The following is a 16,171-nucleotide window of genomic DNA, read 5'->3' as shown; positions in this document are numbered from 1 at the left end:
AATATAATGTTAACTTTCTCATAAGGTATTTACTAATTTATCACTCTATGTTTCCTTGAATATTTGAATTTTATATAGTCTGTAATTGTTTATTACATATTTTCATATATAATTAAGAGAGCTAGTATAACACATTTGATTGTCATCAAGTCTTGCTTCAGCTCTGTACTTAGTGTAGCCTATAATGTCTGGCTATGAAGTGCATTATTTGATGTAAATGTTCAGTGTAAACCTTTAAAAATCAGACAATTAAAATGTATATTTCTGAAAGTGTGTTGTGCATCCACACATTATTTTAGAGTCTTCTGATGGACATAACATGTAGATAAAGTGTAGTGCAACTTACCTCTCTTCACACAGAGTCAAAGCACTGCATCTTGTGGGAAAAGAAACAAGTGAATTAATAATATCCTCAATAAAACAGCTTTACTGTATCGTTTATTTTATATAATTAATTTATTTCCTCATTATAAACACAGAAGCTCGTTCTTTAGCCTGTCAAGACAGATTATTTGTAATGCGTCATAAAGTAATATTGACTAGTCCCATCCACCGTAAAATCTGATTGTCTTTCACTCATTCTGCGAAACGGTGACGCGTTATGCTACCCAACGTCGACAGCCCGTCGAAAACAAGTGAACACAATCTGATCTTTTCCAGAAGGGTCTTTCCATGAATTAGCAAAGTATACATGTGATGGTCATGTCACGGTGTGACAAATGAGGGCGGAACTAAAGTTCGCCGCAATTGTGTCCCCTCCGGTATAATAACAAGGAAACACTACCCCCCGTGTAAGTGTATATCTGTTGCCCTGCCAACCGGGATGAGGAAATTGACACCAGATGTGGGAAATTAATCTAGAGCCATGACGAAGCCATGTGGGCATTGAGAAGGATATAAAAAGCCAGTGAAGAGAGACTGTTGGGTGGTTCTCTCCCGTGAGAAGTCGTTCTATTTGAGTGTTGCAGAGAAGAATTGTGGGGTGCAAAGGGAAGTGCTGCTGGAGGGGACTCGAGGAGTGTGGAAGAGTTGTGAAAACACACCGTTTGCCTGGAAGGGAGAGAGATAAGTAATCGACCATCGTATCTCGTACCTGCATGTTTCAACACTGAATTTGAGGTGGATTGGAGTGCTTTGATTGTGCTATCTAAACGTCACTGAGTGAATTATACTGATTCATGTTCGATCTCTTGCCCTCTTCCCCCGTGTTGGAACGGTGATGTGAATCCGTCTATGTCTGTGGAGGAAAACCCTGAAACATCTTTTTCCCAACATTGGAGCTCGTTGCTTGTGGCACGGAGACCCCTGGGTGAGTGCTGGCCTTATCTGCACTTATTGAAGTGGATTGCAGTGCTTAAATTGACGTTTCCCCCCTCACGTTGCATGTTTGGAGTGAAATTGCCGTGTGTGTGTGGAAGATTTATTCTCTTTTGCCGTGCACTCCCCACGTGCCATGCTGGTCTACTGTCAGTAACTGGAGCTTAATAATGTCGATCGGCCCCATCTGTTGAGGACTAGAAGGAATAGCATCTGTGAGTCAATCTAACCTCTCTGTTTTGAAATAGTGATTCTGACTGTCTTAGAAGAAGCTCTGTCCAGCCTGTTGACTTAAGTTCGCTACTTGCCTGTCAACCCACCTGTATGGTGAGAAGGTTTGCCCCCCCTTGCAACACACGTGAGACTGCACACTCTATCTGCAATCTTGATTCTGTTTGTCTTAGCAGGAGCTCCGCTCAGCCTGTTTGACTTTGAGTCTGCTGCAGCCCTAAGCCCACCTGCACGGTGTGAAGTTATCTGTCCCCTGCAACACGTGAGAACTGTATACTGTTGTTGAAGTTGATTCTGTCTGTCTTAGAGAAGTTCCGCTCAGCCTGTGACTTTGAGTTGCTACAACCCCAAGCCCATCTGCATGGTGTGAAGTTATCTGTCCCCTGCAACACGTGTGAGAACTGTATATTGCTGTTGAAGTTGATTCTGTTTGTCTTAGAGGAGTTCCGCTCAGCCCGCGACTTGAGCCTGCTACAACCCCAAGTCCATCTGCATGGTGTGAAGTTATCTGTCCCCTGCAACACACGTGAGAACTGTATACTGCTGTTGAAGTTGATTCTGTCTGTCCTAGAGAAGCTCACCTCAGCCTGCGACTTGAGTCTGCTACAACCCCAAGTCCATTCTGCATGGTGTGATGGTCCATTCTGCATGTCCCCTGCAACACACGTGAGAATTGTATACTGCTGTTGAAGTTGATTCTGTCTGTTCTAGAGAAGCTCCACTCAGCCTGCGACTTGAATCTGCTATAGCCCCAGGTCCATCTGCATGGTGTGAAGTTATCTGTCCCCTGCAACACACGTAAGAACTGTATACTGTGGTGAAGTTGATTTTGTCTGTCTTAGAGCAGCTCTGCTCAGCTGCGACTTTGAGTCTGTTACAATCCCAAGTCCATCTGCATGGTGCGAAGTTAGCTGTCCCCCGCAACACACGTGAGAGTTGTATATTGCTGTTGAAGTTGATTCTGTCTGTCCAGGAGAAGCTCCGCTCGGCCTGCACCTTTGAGTCTGCTATAGCCCCCGGCCCATCTGCATGGTGTGGAGTCACCTGTCCCCGGCAACACACGTGAGGCCTATATACTGCTGTTGAAGCTGACTCTGTCTGTTCTAACTGTCTGTCCTAGAGAAGCTCCGTTCAGCCTGTTGACTCGAGTCTGCTGTAGCCCTAGAGTTCCAACTGTCTACTCACCTGTGGAAACTCACCTGTCTGTCGTCGGTCCTTGTGAACCCTGCATCAGTGTGGGAAGAGGAAGGGCCCCGACTGTCTACTCACCTGTGGAAACTCACCTGTCTGTCGTCGGTCCCTGTGAACCCTGCATCAGTGTGGGAAGAGGAGCAGCCCGACTGTCTACTCACCTGTGGAAACTCACCTGTCCGTCGTAGGTCCCTGCGGACCCTGCATCAGCGTGGGAAGAGGAACAGCCCCGACCGCATACACACCTGTGGAAATCCATCGATCCATCTCAGGCCATTGCGAACCTTGTATCGACGTGGGAGTGGGCCCCGGAGACTGCTGCATTGCCTCGATTCCGGGGAAGAAGAGGAAAGGAAGATTTTAGCTTAGGTTATTCAAATTACTTTTAACTTTAATAAAAAGAACTGTTATTCCCTTGAATTCTGTTTCCGTCTCGTCTCTGACACGCTCCTCAGGGTGGACCTGGTTCAGGGGTGGGCGCAGTCCGGCTTGGCCCATCCCGACCTGTGACAGATTTGGCGTAGTCGGCAGGGTACCACCTTGAGTTGAGCGATCAGAGTGAGATGGCTGAAGAAGAAGAGCCAGTAGTGCGGCAACCGGCAATGCCGATTTTTATGGGAGCCCCGTGGGCCCAGAAGTACGGAGGCCCCGGATCAGAAGTGAGTTTGTCATGTTGGAAAGCTCAGGTCGAGTACTTAGCCGGACTTCAAGGTCTGAGTGCCCCTCAGAAAGTACAGTTTGTTTTAAATTCCCTGGAAGGAGAAGCAAGAAGAGAGGTACAGGCAGCGCCGGAAGCAAATCGAACGACGGCCCAAGCAATCTTTGAATTTCTCACGGGGCAATATGGAGACACCACCCCGGTAGCTGTCCTGCGAACGCAGTTTTTCAATTGTAGACAAGGGCCTCGACAAAATGTCCGTGCATTCACACTACAGTTGAGGGAACAGTTCTCCCGTTTGAAAGGAAGACAAGATCACGGTCTGGGTGATGAGGAAGTCCTGTTGAGAGATCAGTTTCTATTAGGATTACGAGAAGGCCCTGTGCGTCAGAGTCTGCGGGTCCAACTACGACGAGAACCCGACCTCACTTTTGAAGAGCTGCGTGGAGAAGCTTTAGCCCTTGAACGTGACCATGCTGCGAGCGTAGACCCTCCCAGTTGTCTGGCCACCAACGCCACTAGTGTTCCACCGCCCCCTGCTATATCGGACTGGAAACAGGCCCTTCGGGAGGAGCTGAAGAAGGACGTACGTGAGCAACTGTCCGAACTGTCTAAGTCCCTCGTGGCAGAACTTCGCCGGGAACATCCCCGTTCATTGCCTCCGCCACGGGAGCGGGCGTACTCCGATGGGGGCCATCTCCCAGAACGCCGTCCACTTCGGCCTTTGGGGCCTCGATTCCAGTGGGATGAACAGGGTCGTCCTCTCTGCAATAACTGTGGAGAACCGGGTCATTACTCCCGTCAGTGCTCCTCCAGACGGGCATCGCAGGGGGGGTTTTTAGAGCGTCCGGCCACTGTGGGTCAAGTGGTCGGGACCCCCTTGTTAGACCCTCAGCTTCCCACACTCCCCAACGAACACCTGGTGGGCCGTTGCCCGGTTGTGGCGATTCAGGTCAACGGCCGGGAAGTACAATGCCTCCTGGACACCGGGTCGCAAGTAACCTTGTTTGCGGAGAGCCTGACTCATGAGTTATTTGGTGCCCAGGGTCGGTCGACGGCCGAAGCCCCCTGGTTGACCCTGCGTGGGGCAAATGGAATGGGGTTGTGTCTGGGGTCTCATCGGGCCCTACTGGGCATGAACGTGATCTCTGAGTGTTGGGAGGAACTGTTCCGGGGCAGACCAGTGCGAGCTGCCTCGTCATCAGATGGCCAGGAGTGGGATCGGGTGAGAGCCGACTGTCGCCGGGTTTGCCTGGCTGAGCAGCAGGGCGAACGGGAGAGTACTGGGAGAGTGGCCTGCCGTTATGCCTTGTCCGTTCCCGCTCGAAGTGAAGCCGTGGTCTGGGCCAGGGTGCCCTCTCGGCTTTATAGCCCCCAGGAGTGGGTTTTGGTGGAGCCCTACCCGGATGGCCCCAAGGTGGAAGTTGCTCGGGGGCTGGCGTCTGCAAGGAGAGGCCGAGTCTCAGTTAGAGTCCGAAATACAAATTCTTTCCCGATCCACCTATACCGCCACCAACGCCTAGCCCGAGTTACCTCGGTGAAGCCCCATCAAATTCGAGAACAGGGAGAAGTGGAATTCTGTCGAGTAAGTCCAACAGTGGTAGAGGTGGCCCTGGCACAAACGGGTCGACACGTGGAAGAGGTTGGAGGAAGACTGCCGACACACCTGGAAGGAGAGTCGTTACGTGGAGAGGGATTGAAAGAGGACCAAGTCCAACAACTCCAATGTTTCTTGACGAAATGGCAACATTTGTTCTCTACCCACGACGAGGACTACGGCCGTACGGATGCAGTTAAGCACCAGATCCCGACCGGAGAGGCCACACCCAGCAGGGAGCGTTATCGACCCGTGCCTCCGACCCTGTACTCAGAGGTTCGCACCCTCCTGAGGGGGATGTTGGATAAGGGAATTATCCGGGAGAGCAGCAGTCCTTGGGCCGCGCCGATAGTACTGGTACGGAAGAAAAATGGTTCTTGGAGGTTCTGTGTGGACTACCGGCGGCTCAACCAGGTGACCAAAAGGGATGCTTTCCCACTGCCCCGAGTAGAAGATTCTCTCACCAGCCTTACACAAGCAGCTTGGTATTCGACACTCGATCTGGCCAGCGGATACTGGCAAGTCCAGGTGGATGAGCGGGACAGGGAGAAGACTGCGTTCACTACCCCCTTTGGGTTATATGAGTGGGACCGGATGCCCTTTGGCCTCTGCAACGCCCCAGCCACTTTCCAACGGCTCATGCAGCGTTGCCTGGGCGGCCAACTAATGGAGACCACGCTTGTCTACCTCGACGACGTGATCGTCTATTCTCCGGATTTCGGGTCCCATCTCCAACACCTGGAACAGGTCTTTCTCTCCCTGGAGAGGTATGGGCTGAAACTCCAGCCGGATAAATGTCAGCTTTTCCGAAAGGAGGTAAAATTCTTGGGCCACATTGTGAGTGCTGGAGGGATTTCTGTCGATCCGGAGAAGGTGGCGGCTGTGCAGGGGTGGGCCACCCCTAAGACGGTACGGCAGGTTAGATCCTTCCTGGGCTTCGTCGGATATTATAGGCGATTCATTAAAGATTTCTCCAGAATCGCCAAGCCGATCAATCAGCTGCTGGGAGGTACGGGACGAGTTCGGGGTCGAGGGTCGCCATCGATCCAGTGGGATCCGGCGTGTGAGGAGGCCTTTCAGAGGCTCAAACAGGAGTTATTACAGGCCCCGATTTTGGCTTATGCCGACTTCACACAGCCTTTCATCCTGTACACAGATGCCAGTAACCTGGGCTTAGGAGCTGTCCTGGCTCAGAAGCAACAAGGAAAGGAGAGGGTAATCGCTTATGCGAGCCGAAGCCTGCACCCCACCGAGAGAAACGACGCCAATTACAGTTCCTTTAAACTCGAGCTGCTGGCAATGAAGTGGGCGGTGAGTGAAAAATTTAAAGATTACCTGTGGGGAGCCAGGGTGCAAGTGGTTACGGACAATAATCCGCTCGTACATCTGCAGACCGCCAAGCTGGGGGCGGTAGAACAGCGATGGGTGGCACAACTGGCGAACTTCGATTACCAGCTCCAATACCGGCCAGGGAGGGAACATACCAACGCCGATGTCCTATCTAGGCTGCCAGAGGAAGGATCATCGGGCCCGGTATTGGCTCAGGAAGCAGGACATGACGAAGGACTAATGGTGGGGATTGTGGAGGCACCCGGCCAGCCCTTGGAAGAACCCCCGGGTAGTTGGGGATGGGACCCGCAGCGCTGGAGGGTATGGCAGGGCGAGGACGAGGATCTGCTGGTGGTCCGAACTTGGCTGAGGCGGAAGGCATGGCCCGCCGGTGCGGAATGCCGAGCTCAGACCCGAACAGTGCGAGGACTGTTGGGCCAGAGAGAGAGACTCTACTTGAAGGAAGGGGTGATTTGCAGGGCCCTCCAAGATTCCAAGTGGGGCGACAGGGTCTGTCAGGTGGTGGTCCCCGAGGGACGCTGGCCAGCGTTGTTGGAAGCCTATCACACCAGGATGGGGCATCAAGGGCAGGAGAGGACGACGGCCTTATTACGGCGACACTTCTACTGGCCCGGGATGGAGGGCACGACGAGGGCCTATCTACAGAAGTGTCCACGCTGTATACTGTTTAAGACCAGGAAAGAGGTACGGGCTCCGCTGGTTCCAATTCAGGCCAAGGCACCCTTGCACATTGTCGCTATGGACTATCTGACCCTGGGTCGGCCGGTGGACCGGATCCAGTATATCCTTGTGGTTACGGACCTGTTCACGAAGTACGCTTGGGCCGTTCCGACCCTAGATCAGACTGCTATTACCACCGCCAACGCCCTGTGGAAGTACGTAATTCAGCCGTTTGGGTGTCCCGAAGTACTCCATTCTGATCAGGGGCCTAACTTTGAACCCAGGGTGATACACGAGCTGTGCCAGCTGTATGGAGGGAAGAAGACCCATACGACCCCTTATCACCCCCAAGGGAACGGGGGGTGTGAGAGGTTTAACCAGACGCTGCTGAGCCTGCTGGGGACCCTGGAGGAGGACCAACAGGGCCATTGGGCCGACAGACTCCCGGCATTAGTTCAGGCATACAACAATAGCGTACACAGTACTAGGGGCTATGCCCCAACTTACCTTATGTTTGGAAGGCATGTGAGGCTTCCAACTGATTTGCTCTTGGGGACCATGGCGGCGGAAGAAGGGAGCAGTCTGACCGATTGGGTGACCAGGCACCACCAGCGCCTTCAGTCGGCTTATGAGCAGGTCTCGGATCAGATCAATCGGGCTGCAGCGAAGAACAAAAGGCTATACGACCGGACGGCTCGGGAAGCACCGCTACTACCAGGGGAGAGAGTATTGGTAAGGGACAACCGTCGCCAGGGGAAGGGTAAATTAAGCGACCGGTGGGAGTCACAGCCCTATGTAGTCCAGCGGCAACCACACCCAGACCAGCCGGTTTATGCCATCCGTCCCGAAGGGAGAGCCGGTCCAGAGCGGGTGTTGCATCGCAACCTGATTCGCCCCTGTCCGAACTATCCGACTCCTGCTGCCGAAAAGCCCCCCGGTGAAACAGCATGGATGCCCCAGTTGGTAGGATGGGCGGTGGTCCCGAGGGGACTAGGCATAGAGCCACGGCCTGAAGAGCCTATTTCTCCACCCAGGCGGCCCCAGCGGGAGAACCGATGTCGGCCCCCAGCTAGATATGGAGACTGGGTGTCCGGCTCCCGTTCTCGGGACTAGAACGGTTTGGCGGGGGAGTATGTCACGGTGTGACAAATGAGGGCGGAACTAAAGTTCGCCGCAATTGTGTCCCCTCCGGTATAATAACAAGGAAACACTACCCCCCGTGTAAGTGTATATCTGTTGCCCTGCCAACCGGGATGAGGAAATTGACACCAGGTGTGGGAAATTAATCTAGAGCCATGACGAAGCCATGTGGGCATTGAGAAGGATATAAAAAGCCAGTGAAGAGAGACTGTTGGGTGGTTCTCTCCCGTGAGAAGTCGTTCTATTTGAGTGTTGCAGAGAAGAATTGTGGGGTGCAAAGGGAAGTGCTGCTGGAGAGGACTCGAGGAGTGTGGAAGAATTGTGAAAACACACCGTTTGCCTGGAAGGGAGAGAGATAAGTAATCGACCATCGTATCTCGTACCTGCATGTTTCAACACTGAATTTGAGGTGGATTGGAGTGCTTTGATTGTGCTATCTAAACGTCACTGAGTGAATTATACTGATTCATGTTCGATCTCTTGCCCTCTTCCCCCGTGTTGGAACGGTGATGTGAATCCGTCTATGTCTGTGGAGGAAAACCCTGAAACATCTTTTTCCCAACATTGGAGCTCGTTGCTTGTGGCACGGAGACCCCTGGGTGAGTGCTGGCCTTATCTGCACTTATTGAAGTGGATTGCAGTGCTTAAATTGACGTTTCCCCCCTCACGTTGCATGTTTGGAGTGAAATTGCCGTGTGTGTGTGGAAGATTTATTCTCTTTTGCCGTGCACTCCCCACGTGCCATGCTGGTCTACTGTCAGTAACTGGAGCTTAATAATGTCGATCGGCCCCATCTGTTGAGGACTAGAAGGAATAGCATCTGTGAGTCAATCTAACCTCTCTGTTTTGAAATAGTGATTCTGACTGTCTTAGAAGAAGCTCTGTCCAGCCTGTTGACTTAAGTTCGCTACTTGCCTGTCAACCCACCTGTATGGTGAGAAGGTTTGCCCCCCCTTGCAACACACGTGAGACTGCACACTCTATCTGCAATCTTGATTCTGTTTGTCTTAGCAGGAGCTCCGCTCAGCCTGTTTGACTTTGAGTCTGCTGCAGCCCTAAGCCCACCTGCACGGTGTGAAGTTATCTGTCCCCTGCAACACGTGAGAACTGTATACTGTTGTTGAAGTTGATTCTGTCTGTCTTAGAGAAGTTCCGCTCAGCCTGTGACTTTGAGTTGCTACAACCCCAAGCCCATCTGCATGGCGTGAAGTTATCTGTCCCCTGCAACACACGTGAGAATTGTATATTGCTGTTGAAGTTGATTCTGTCTGTCTTAGAGAAGTTCTGCTCAGCCTGCGACTTTGAGTCTGCTACAACCCCAAGCCCATCTGCATGGTGTGAAGTTATCTGTCCCCTGCAACACGTGTGAGAACTGTATATTGCTGTTGAAGTTGATTCTGTTTGTCTTAGAGGAGTTCCGCTCAGCCCGTGACTTGAGCCTGCTACAACCCCAAGTCCATCTGCATGGTGTGAAGTTATCTGTCCCCTGCAACACACGTGAGAACTGTATACTGCTGTTGAAGTTGATTCTGTCTGTCCTAGAGAAGCTCACCTCAGCCTGCGACTTGAGTCTGCTACAACCCCAAGTCCATTCTGCATGGTGTGAAGTCATCTGTCCCCTGCAACACACGTGAGAATTGTATACTGCTGTTGAAGTTGATTCTGTCTGTTCTAGAGAAGCTCCACTCAGCCTGCGACTTGAATCTGCTATAGCCCCAGGTCCATCTGCATGGTGTGAAGTTATCTGTCCCCTGCAACACACGTAAGAACTGTATACTGTGGTGAAGTTGATTTTGTCTGTCTTAGAGCAGCTCTGCTCAGCTGCGACTTTGAGTCTGTTACAATCCCAAGTCCATCTGCATGGTGCGAAGTTAGCTGTCCCCCGCAACACACGTGAGAGTTGTATATTGCTGTTGAAGTTGATTCTGTCTGTCCAGGAGAAGCTCCGCTCGGCCTGCACCTTTGAGTCTGCTATAGCCCCCGGCCCATCTGCATGGTGTGGAGTCACCTGTCCCCGGCAACACACGTGAGGCCTATATACTGCTGTTGAAGCTGACTCTGTCTGTTCTAACTGTCTGTCCTAGAGAAGCTCCGTTCAGCCTGTTGACTCGAGTCTGCTGTAGCCCTAGAGTTCCAACTGTCTACTCACCTGTGGAAACTCACCTGTCTGTCGTCGGTCCTTGTGAACCCTGCATCAGTGTGGGAAGAGGAAGGGCCCCGACTGTCTACTCACCTGTGGAAACTCACCTGTCTGTCGTCGGTCCCTGTGAACCCTGCATCAGTGTGGGAAGAGGAGCAGCCTGACTGTCTACTCACCTGTGGAAACTCACCTGTCCGTCGTAGGTCCCTGCGGACCCTGCATCAGCGTGGGAAGAGGAACAGCCCCGACCGCATACACACCTGTGGAAATCCATCGATCCATCTCAGGCCATTGCGAACCTTGTATCGACGTGGGAGTGGGCCCCGGAGACTGCTGCATTGCCTCGATTCCGGGGAAGAAGAGGAAAGGAAGATTTTAGCTTAGGTTATTCAAATTACTTTTAACTTTAATAAAAAGAACTGTTATTCCCTTGAATTCTGTTTCCGTCTCGTCTCTGACACGCTCCTCAGGGTGGACCTGGTTCAGGGGTGGGCGCAGTCCGGCTTGGCCCATCCCGACCTGTGACAGTCACTTCGAGGAAGCGCTTTTGCCTTCCGTTTATGATCCCGTGATACAGGATTCATTTTGAAAACTGAGGTAATTTACTGACGTTACTGGGATAAAACCATAAAAACTAAATGTGAAATGTTCCTTACAAATGTATCTGTTTTTCCACACACCACACAAAGAAACAGTGCATAAACTGAAATTGATAAGATTGAATTTATGACACAAGAAGTTATTTGATGCCAAATATTTTATTTATCATAATCTTTTAAAAAAAGTATGAATTCCGATATGATTATGTCATGGCAACCCCGTTTTTTTGTTAATCGCAAGGGTCTCTGTTGTTTTTATGTTAATTTGAAATAAATATTTCCCTCCATCTGGGGTATTTGGTCTCTGAAACCTTATTTACATTTTATTACCATTATCCACAAAGCACAAATATAAACATTTTACTTTTTTCTTCGCTGTCTGCTTGAGATCTGAAACAGACTGAAAGAGACTCTGTCTATCCTAACTAGAGAGAAGAAAGGAGGAGGGTAAAATAGTTGGATCAATGCCAATGTAATCTGAGACATTGTTTATGTCAAATAACAATAATTCACAAGTCAACCACTAGAGGTCCTAGTGCTGTGAATCCAGTAAAGACATTACAGATTTAAATATCTTGAAGGTTAATCAGGTTATTAAAGCACTGGTCCTTCAGTAAAGTAAAACTGGCAGAGGAAACTCTTACAAAATACCTTAATACATAAAATTAAATACTTTTGCATTTGAATAAGTTCACTTGTCTGATTTCTAATCTTACGCCCAATCTGAAGAGCAAAAAATACTGAATAACAACAAACTCTATACTAACAGATTAAACTCAAACAAACTTCAGAAAGTCAAATTATATATAAATAACACACACACACACACACACACATATATATATATATATATATATATATATATATATAAACAAACAAACAATTACACACAAAAAAATGAAACAATTAAGAAACTGAGAGTAGGGAACGAGTATTGCGTAGCTAATACGCAGTGGGGGAAACTCCTTTTCTCAAGAAATATTGAAGCGTAAATTTAAACAGTGCAGCTGCACAGCGAACACAGCAGTGTGTCTAGCTCACCCATTGGCTGTGCTGCGGCAACTGCACACCCTATGGCGAAACGCCTCTGACGCGCAAACCAATCAGGCGACCCCACGCCAGAGCATGTCAGAGCCCGCCAGAATGGTCGGGGCTTATGTCTATATGTCTATATGTAATAACCTGCGCTCTGAACGGAGTTGAGAGCACTTTAGGTACATATCCATGCCTTGGCTTGAGTGTGACTCTGGAGTCACCTACCCCAAACTCCAAGCAGGAAGCGCTCACAGAGAGCGCCTGCAGATCTCCCACTTGCTTAACTGATGCCAGAGGCAGCAGTAGAGCAGTTTTCAGCGAAAGTGGCTTAAGATCAGCCGACTGCAGCGGCTCAAACCGGGGACCCTTCAGGGCCCCAAGGACCGTGGAGAGGTCCCAAGCTGGTATAGAAGGGGGTCTGGGGGGGTTTATCCTTCTGGCTCCTTTGAGGAAACGAACAACGAGGTCATTTTTCCCCAGTGATTGGCCAGTCACAGGAGCATGGTAGGCTGCTATGGCTGCCACATACACTTGGAGTGTGGATGGGGAGCGACCCGCATCCAACAGCTCTTGTAGGAAGGAGAGTACCACTGATACCTTGCATGACTGGGGTTCGAAGTCCCTAGCTGTGCACCAGCTGGTGAACACTGACCACTTCAGGGCATAGAGGCGCCTGATAGACGGTGCTCTAGCTTCAGTTATAGTTTTCAAGACTTTTTCTTGGAGGCCCCAGGAGACCCGTTGAGGGTCGAGGGTGCCAAATTGTCCTGTTTGCCTGCGTGAGGAGATCCTTCCTCACTGGCACAGGCCAAGGGACTTTGTCCATCAACTGAGCCAGCTCTGGAAACCATATCTGGGTTTTCCAGAGGGGGGCTACTAGGAGGACTGAGCATCCGCTTTCTCTGATCCGTTTGATGACCTGAGGGATCATAGAGACAGGAGGGAACGCATATTGAGGCCGACTGGGCCAGGGATGGGCCAGTGCGTCCCTTTACTTTGAAAAGAACATTGCACAGTGAGTGTTGCTTTCCAAGGCAAAGAGGTCAACCTCTGCCTTTCCGAATACACTCAATATCAGATAAACCGTCTGGGTTGAGAGACCACTCACCTGGAGGAGTGTTGTCTCGAGCATGTCCGTACCCAAATTTTGGATGCCCGGGACGTGAGCAGCTCTCAGAGAGTGCAGGTTGGCTTGTGCCCAAAGGAGGAGGTTTCTGGCCATGACATACAGGTTGCCTGATCTGAGGCCGCCCTGGCGATTTATATAGGACACCACTGACATATTGTTCATGCGGACCAAGACGTGGTGTCCTCTGAGGTCTGGCAGAAACACTTTCAGGGCTAAACAAACTGCTCTCATTTCCAGGCAGTTGATATGTAAGCTCTTCTCTGGGCTCGACCAGAAGCCGGAGACAGGCTTGCCCTCCTGCAGCGCCCCCCAACCTTGGTTGGAGGCGTCTGTGAAAATCACCTTCCTCCTGGAGGCCACACCCATGGTCACGCCCGACTGGTACCAGTTTTGGGCTTTCCAGGGAACCAGAGCTCTGAAGCAGCCATGGTTCACCGTAACGCGCAGGCGGCCTGACCGCCACACATGGGCTGGCACACGGCGCTTGAGCCAGTGCTGAAGTGGGCACATATGCAGTAATCCTAGGTGGAGTACTGACGATGCTGCGGCCATGAGACCAAGAAGCCTCTGAAACTTCCTGAGGGGCATGTGCGCACCTACCCTGAAGGAGACTATCAGCTGTTGGATAGAGAGAACGCGCTCTGATGTGAGCTGCACCCTCATTAGTGTAGAGTCGATAAGTGTGCCCAGAACGGTTACATTCTGGCTGGGTAACAGTTTGCTCTTGGGAAAATTTATCCTGAGCCCCAGACATTCCAAAAGGCTGAGGAGCAAGGATTTATGTGTCAATAATTCGGTCTTCGACTGAGCCATGAGCCATACTGAAACAATCGTCGAGATAGTTCAGCACACGCACTCCATGTCGCCACATGCACTTCGTAAATGTACGGGGTGACAGTGACAGACCAAACGGTAGGACCGTGTATTAATAAGCCTGCCCCTCGAAGGCGAATCTCAAGAATGGCCTGTGATTGAGTGTTATCTGAATATGAAAGTAAGCGTCTTTCAGATCCACCGTAAAAAAAACAATCCCCGGGCGAACCTGCACGAGGATTTGTTTGGTAGTTAGCATTCTGAATGGCCGTCTCATGAGGGCTTTGATCAGATGTCTCAGATCTAAAATGGACCTGGTGCCGCCGTCCTTTTTTGGTACAAGGAAGTAGCGACTGTAAAACACTGACTGACTCAGTGCGGGGGGGACTAATTCTATTGCCCCTTTTGCTAGTAGATTTTGTATTTCGGCACGTGAGCCACGTCGCTTCTCACTGAAGTCTAGACGACCACCTGAAATCGCGGGGGTCTGTGAGCGAATTTGAGCACGACGAGCTTAGCCATGCCTCTGCCGATCGCTTGAGTAGTAGCATTCGTAGCGCGCAGTGCTAGGTCTGTGGCACAGCGCGGGTCACGAAATGACCACTTCCGGGCCAGACCAACGATTGGAGAAGCTTGGCCTGGAAAACCTGTAACACCGCCATGGTGTGCAGAGCCGATACCGCCTGGCCGGAAGCTGAAAAAGCACGTCCAGCGAGGGTTGAATTGTTTCGGCAGGGCTTCGAGGGGTGTACCGCTCTAGATCTCCATCCAGCAGAAGGAGGAGGGCAGAGGTGAGTGGCGACTGCTTCCTCGAGCAGTGGCAGCTTCTCATATCCTTTTTCCGCGGCGCCGTCAAAAGAGGAGAGGCATAGCGGCAGTAGAAGCGCTCATGCGTGCCAATAGGGGGCGCGCCATGACTTCGTGAGTTCGTTGTGAACTTCAGGGAAGAAGGGCGCTGGCCTGTGACGGGAGGCCTGCTGGCGCCCGGCAGAAACCATCCATCCAGTCGGCTCCTGGCAGACAGGTCCGAAATGGCCGCGGTGAGAATGCGCAGCATCTCAGGATCTGAATTAGTCCTGGTAGCAGTATCACTGGCTGGCACCTGACTGTGAGAGGAGGGTGGGGTCAACTAAGCCTGACCACTCTTCCTCAGACGCAGCAATGGAGTGGCTGCAATGGCTGTTGTTGTGCTCTTCGTCCGATCCACCGAAGGAGACAAGACCCGCCGCTCGAAGAGAGGGGCCCTGGTCCGCCTGAGTGAACAGGACCGGCGAAGGAGACTGTGATGGGGAAAGCGAGGCACATGGGGACATGGCCGGTGTGGGCTCGCTTACTTCCATATGTTCAGGCTGTCGTTGGCTGAGGCGCTTCTTCTTCCGAGGCTTAAGTAGTGCGGGAAAAGGAAGAGCAGGAAAGCGGTGTCACCATCTTTGAATAGAGCTAACCCGCAGCATTGAAATAGGCAGACTCTCGCAATGACAGCAGTTCCTGGCAGAGCTTCAGCATGGGCATGTGGCGTGGCTCCCAGGCATGTGGCGCACTCCGTGTGTCCTTCCACCTCGTGCAGAAGGGATCCGCACGAGGTGCATGAAGAGCGAGCTAGATGCTCTGCTGTGTTTGCTGTGCAGCTGCACTGCGTTTTAAATATAGGCTTCAATATTTCTCGAGGAAAGGAGTTTCCCCCACTGCATATTAGCTACGCAATATGAAGTGACCGTTCTCGAAAGGGAACACAATCGTTGTTAAGTCTGCAGTCTGAACACTTTACCTCAGAGCGTCCGTTAACTGAATGAATCAATATTATCTGTCTGCAGAGCCGGAGGCTGCATTTTCAGGACCCCACTTCTAGGACCGCATTTCTAGGACCCTAGTTTTTTGTGACAGCGCCACCTACCGACTCGGAGAACCGCAGTCTCAGGAACGCATTTCCAGGACCCTAGTTGTGCCAGGAAGTATTTCCACCCACCCAATTTTAACTACATTCGAGTTTTACAGTTTTATTACACCCAAATACTACTTTATTTATTGCAATTAAACCTGGTTCCTAGGAATGTTGAGCAATTATTGGGTCTAAGTAGCATAATATAATAACTCAAGTAAAATAAACAAGGAATCATGTTATAGTCTTTTCAGTCACTAGATCGACCACATTTTCAAGTATAGAGGGAAGACAAGGATGACTCTGGGGGTAGATTGTGTATATTTTACAAAATAATATATCACACCTCAACTTGAACACACTAAATATTTTACAAAATAATATATAACAACCTAACTTGAACACACAAAATATTTTACAAAATAATATATA

Source organism: Rutilus rutilus (genome assembly GCF_951802725.1).
Source record: "Rutilus rutilus genome assembly, chromosome: 2".
Classification (NCBI taxonomy): domain Eukaryota; kingdom Metazoa; phylum Chordata; class Actinopteri; order Cypriniformes; family Leuciscidae; genus Rutilus; species Rutilus rutilus.
Note: the sequence above shows the minus strand (reverse complement) of the source record.